Here is a 6,095-nt window from a genome sequence, read left to right as displayed (position 1 = left end):
TTGCAACGGTTAATCAATCTGACCCAGCGAATCCTCCGCCAGCGTCACTCACCAACCAAGGGGCCGGGTCACGCACCCAGGGGCCTCGAAGAGGCAAGGGAAAAACAGCCGGGAATTACACGGTTGGCCGTTGCTGGGGGTGTAGGAGAGAGGGCCACCTGATTGCCCAGTGCCCCTCTTTCATCGAGCCACGATGTTGTTTTCGATGCAAAGCAACAGACCACCTCGTGAGCGCTTGTTCAAAAAACGACGACGGCCAGCGGAACAACGTTCCCCCCTCACCAAGGAGAGGAAGGGGAAGGCGGCGTGGAGGAGGAGTCGGAAGGACCCCAGACTACACCCACGGCCGCCGGGTCCAAACAACGACCATGTCCCCGGTAGGACAAGGAACGCCTTGTCGGGGAGGAGGGGAAGTCAGCCAACCCCTCGAGAAGTAGTGGATACCCCTCCCCCACCTGTCGCTGCCCATGCCCGGACGTACAGGGTGCCAGGAGAAAGGCAAGAGCCTATCTCCCACCCTCAATCCACGAAGGAAGCCGTGGTGCCGATCGTGCAAATATGGGTAGGGGAGCGACAGGGAAGGGCGTTGATCGACACTGGTGCAAGTGTGTCTCTGTTAGAACACCTGGTGACAGGATTGGTGCAGCCGATGAAAAGTTCTTTGTTTTTGAGTACTGCAGGTGGTCATCGGATGTGTAACCCAGAGGGCTGTGAAACAACAGGTAACCATCGATGGGGCGAGTGGTGATACATACCTTTTATGTAGTGCCATGCATTACAAGTAGAAGGAATTTCAGTTATTTTAGGAATTGATTTTGTGGATAGGAACGAAATAAGAGTGGCTGGCACAGCCTGGAAAGGGATCGAGGTATGTTTAAAGGGACAAAGAATTCCCACAGAGGGGGAGAGACCGAGGTGCCTATGAGTCTCCCTTAAGTCGAAGGGAGCTGGGGGAAAAGTACCCGCTGCCCCAGAGGCGGGAGATGTGGCACCACCCCGGACCCTCTCATCCCTCGCCATGACACCCTCACGGAGCATACAGGAAGGCACTTTAGTTATGATCAGACCCCATAACAAACGGGACGATTTTATCATTCCGGGTCTGAGTGAGGTAATACAGGGAGAATTAATGTGCCATTTTATAATGTCAGTGACCAACGTATCGTACTAGACAGCGAGTCGATATGCGACCTTGAACCTTGTGAAATAGCAGATGCTTCTTACACTCTCGCGACCTTGGGTAGCACGTGTCAAGGTCGCAGTGAGGAACGTCTAAGTAGACTCCTCCGGACAGCTGGTGGGTCTACCCCTGTTACTTATCAGAATATTGTCAAAGAAATTGTAGAAGGTTATCAAGATGTAATCGCGATTGGCGACGAAATCCCAGGCAGAGTAAATAGTTTTCTTTTTGTTATAGAAACTGGGGGTCATCCACCCATAAAGATCTAAGCCTTATAAAATACCAGTTTTTTGTTATCAGCGGAAGTGGAGAACGAGATCAATAAATTAAGGGAACAAGGGACAATTAGAGAAAGTGAATCCCCCTGGGCCTCGCCAATCGTTATGGTTAAAAAGAAGGATGGTTCTCTTAGGCTATGTGTTGATTATAGAAAGTTGAATAGTATCACGAAAGACAATGCATTCCCATTGCCCTCTATCGAAGAGTTGTTGATTAAGGTCAGGGATAGTAAATTCTTAACCACCACCTAGATTAAAGTCAGGTTATCATCAAATACCTATAGACGAGAGTAGCAAGGAAAAGACAGCCTTCATAGCTAATGATCAATTGTTTGAATATAATTACCTCCCTTCTGGGGTAAAGAATGCTCCTGCTCATTTTTCACGTGTTATGATGTCCGTATTAGCTCCGCTATTAGGACATAGCGAATGTTTGTTTAGATATTTAGATGGACATAATCATAATAGGGGCTACAGTAGAAGAACACAAGAAAAACATTATTGAAGTTTTAGAAGCTTTAAAGCGACAGGGAATGAAAATTAATCTAACCCAAATGTAAATTCTTTCAGGAAGAAGTTGAATTTTGGGGGACATCGTAACATCGAAGGCCTTAAGCCTTGTGCCAATAAAGTAGCAGCAATTAGAGAATTTCCCTGACCGAAGAATGCAAAGGAAGTAGCCAGTTTCCTTGGGCTCGCGGGCTACTACCGTAAATTCATAAAAGATTTCAGTAAAATAGCGAGACCGCTAGATTCATTGAGAAAGCAGAGATTTTCATTGGGAACGAGAGAGGAAATAGCTTTTCAAGAATTAAAGATTTCACTCACTAGTAATGAACTATTAGCTTATCCAAAGTTCGATCGAGCATTTATAGTAACCACTGACACGAGCAGTATAGCTATTGGGGGAGTGATTTCTCAAGTTGACGATGCAGGGAATGAAAAGCCGATTTGTTTTGCATCACGAGCGTTGAAAGGAGCAGAGAAGAACTACAGTACCTTCGATAGAGAGGCATTGGCTATTCTATGGATGCTGGAGAGACATCGCTATTTTTTACTGGGGCATAAAGTCAAAATTAACACAGATCATCGCCCATTGAGGAGATTTATCAAGAAAGGGGATTGACCCACTCGCCTGGCTCGTGGAGTAGAACGGCTGTAGAGTTGATATTGTGGAATGAACATATAGCAGGGAAAACAAATAAAGAAAATAGCGGATGCCCTCTCCAGAATTAGTGCCATAATGGGGAGTACAACTCGAGCAGCAAAGAGAGAGGAACAACGACGGAAGAAGCAGTTAAATGAGTCAGAGGCAGCCCATGTAGAAAACGGGAATAACTCGGGAACTCCAGAGTTAGGGAGAGAGAGAAGGGAAACGAGTCGTGGGAGTGAAAGGGCTGATCCTCCTAGGGGGTCAGCAAGAGAATGCCCTGGGAGTGAAAATGAGTGTGTGATTGATTTGTGTGGTTGGAGTGTTGGAGAGGTGATAAGGGGTCAGAAGTCCGAGCCATGGATCGGGCAGGTTAGGGCTTATGTAAGGGGTGCGAGTAACGAGTTTCCCGATTTCCTAAAGGTGCCCAGAAGTATGTTCTTCATTCAAGGAGATATTTTGTTTTGTAAATATGAGAAGAGACCGGGCGATATCCGATCTCGCGTCGTCCTTCCTCCCTCTTTGGTAGAGAAAGCCATCCACATGATACATGTAAGTGCTTATGCATGACATATAGGTATAGAAAGGTCCCTCAGGAGGGCACGAGAATCTTTTTTTGGATAGGAATGAGAACAGACATTACAAAATTTATCAGCCAGTGCCACATATGTAATACCATGAAAAACCACAAACACTCTATTCCAAAGGCTCGCATGTGGCCAGTAGAGCCAATTAAATTTAACAGAGTGCATATCGAGTCGTAGGACCCTTCCCTCTGGAGACGGGCAGTTCAAATATGTATGTGTGATGGTGGATGCGTTCACGCGTTATACGCACACCTACGCAATGGTGGATAAGACCGCAACATTGGTTGCCAAAGCTTTGTGTTCATTCATAACGAAATTCAGCTGTCCTCGTACTCTAATCAGTGATAATGGGCGTGAGTTTGTTAATGAAGTGATCAAAGAGCTGACAAAATTATTTAATGTGGAACATTTCACGATCGCATCCTGCCGGCCTTCAGCCAATGGGTTAGTCGAATCCCATAATAGAGAAGTGACAAATATTTTGAAATATTTAGTGGCAGACAGTCCGAATCAGTGGGTAGAGATGTTGCAAATGGCGGAATTTGCACTTAATACTGCGTATAACAGCTCCATAAGAGATACCCCGTATTTTTTAGTGTATGGACAGGACCCTTCATTGCCATATACTGTGATCATGGACACTAGAACTTTACCGTTATATAGTGTCGAGCAATACCGGGTGATGTTCTGTAACCTAACCCGAAGAGTATTTCAGATAACGCAGAAACTTCTGTTGAGGGCAAATGAAAAGTATCAGACGCAATATGATCAGCGATTCCGCACACAAACGTCTAAGATACAAATAGGGGACAGGATCTATTTGAAAAGACTGCAACCGAAGAAAACATAAACTTGGAGCCCGCCTATCTAGGTCCGTACAGCGTGAAAGAAATTAAAAAACGACACTGCGGTGATAAAGCATATTAGGGACCGATGCCCAGTGCGAATACCACTTATCACACATGCATCCCGTCAGAGAAGATGTCCTGATGTGGCATCTGAACAAACCGGTACCCCCATTTCCGGGACTGCCTGGTTACCTGGGAGAGGAGAGTGAAGATGATATACAAGCATGTCTAGGGATCATTAACGGTGCGCCCGACGTGCATACAGACGAAGGTCGCAAATATTGGTGTCATGTTCTGAAGTATGAACATTATTCTAAACGTATCTTTGCACCAACCTGATGTGTTCCTTTTTAATCTTTTATTTTGATTTTGTGATGATACCTTTTCGTGCATAAATTGAGACAAATCATACTTTCGGTTTCCTTATTGTGTTTTTTACAGGTTTTTTGGTCTTGATGATTGATAGTAATCCGTTTATTTCATTGCTTTCTTCTAACCACAGGTTTTTGTACTATCTGTTCATTTTATTATTTTTTGTAACTGCCAGGTTTTGTGCTCCAATTTTAAGAAGAATGTATGTGTTTAATGTGGATATAAAATTTATTATTTCATTGATTCTTACATAATTTCTTTTTCATTAAAGAACATGTTTACAATGTGATGCGTGGAATTCAGAACAGACTGTAAATTGTAAGCACGCAATTTGACCCTGGCTTGCTAAGTTAGTTTTTATTCTGCATGAACTATTAATAACATTTCTAATAACATTTCGGTCGGTGAGGTACTCAAATAACAGTGCACAAATGATAGAGACTAAATAAAGGAAAAATGCATATAAATAAATAAAGAAAAAAAATTGTGTTATGAGTTCTGCGGGACGCAGAACTTGTGGGGGAGAGTGGTGAACTGATCTGTATTGAAAATTCATGTGTGAGACGTAACGGAAACCAGTTTTTTTCCTCTCTCTCCATTCAGGGATAAAAGGGTTTTTCGATAAATGCTAACAGCAGGATAGGAATCATGAGACCCAGTCCTACTCTGAGCTACGCCGCGACGTCTGTAGAAGGGAGAGCTAAGGGCCGGTTGGTGAATGATTCAGCAAACTTCAGTGAATGACACAAATCCCGATGAATTATGGTCCAGGGATTAAACAAAATAAATAAATAAATAATAAAAGTAATCCGCTGTGCCTGAAATGTTGGAGAGAGAGAGAGAGAGAGAGAGAGAGAGAGAGACCGTTATCGTCAAGTGATTTAAACGTTAATTTATAAAACAGTAGCTTTTAAATATATGATTGACTCGAATGATAAAAATACTTAACATATCTGATATAGTTTCTGGGTCTTCATACCAATTAAATTTGATTTAATTTCGTGTAATTCAGACTGCCAAGCTGAGCACCGCTAAATATATAAGAAACCAAACTAGATTAAACATGGTCTTCTCTAAATAGTAATAACACTATATCAAAATTTTCTCCATTTTAGTACTCGAAGTGTTTGCCATTAGAGAAAGGTTAAATACTCTAATAATGACCATTACGTTTTGGAAAGAGAACTGATGCGCTTTCGCTGGCCTTAAACTTATTAGTCTCTACTCGACTCTCTCTCTCTCTCTCTCTCTCTCTCTCTCTCTCTCTCTCTCTCTCTCTCTCTCTCTCTCTGCCTTGGGGAAAACCTAGCCTTAACATTTCGTTGTTAATAAGCTAATTCCTTCACTGGTTTGTCTCGTAGAAATATTCGTAATTAATCATACTAAAAACAATCCATCAGTGAATCAGTTTTAGGCTCTAACAAGGTATTTCATTTTCTCCCACACCAACATTACCCGCCCCCCCTTTCTCTCTCTCTCTCTCTCTCTGGCTTCTTGAAACTAATAGTATAAAAATAATCTTTGGAAATATTCTTAATCAGACGATAAACAGAGGAATGAGCGAAGAGAACTTATCGGTATAACTATAACATTCTCTTCTGGTCTTCGATCAATTCGGCACGACGTCATTGCCGAAGTGTCTCGTTGTGGACAATATAACGACCTAATGGTCAAATTCGC

Source organism: Macrobrachium nipponense, chromosome 3 (assembly GCF_015104395.2).
Source record: "Macrobrachium nipponense isolate FS-2020 chromosome 3, ASM1510439v2, whole genome shotgun sequence".
Classification (NCBI taxonomy): Eukaryota; Metazoa; Arthropoda; class Malacostraca; order Decapoda; family Palaemonidae; genus Macrobrachium; species Macrobrachium nipponense.
The sequence above is the reverse complement of the archived record's forward strand: the minus strand, read 5'-3'. Positions refer to the sequence as shown.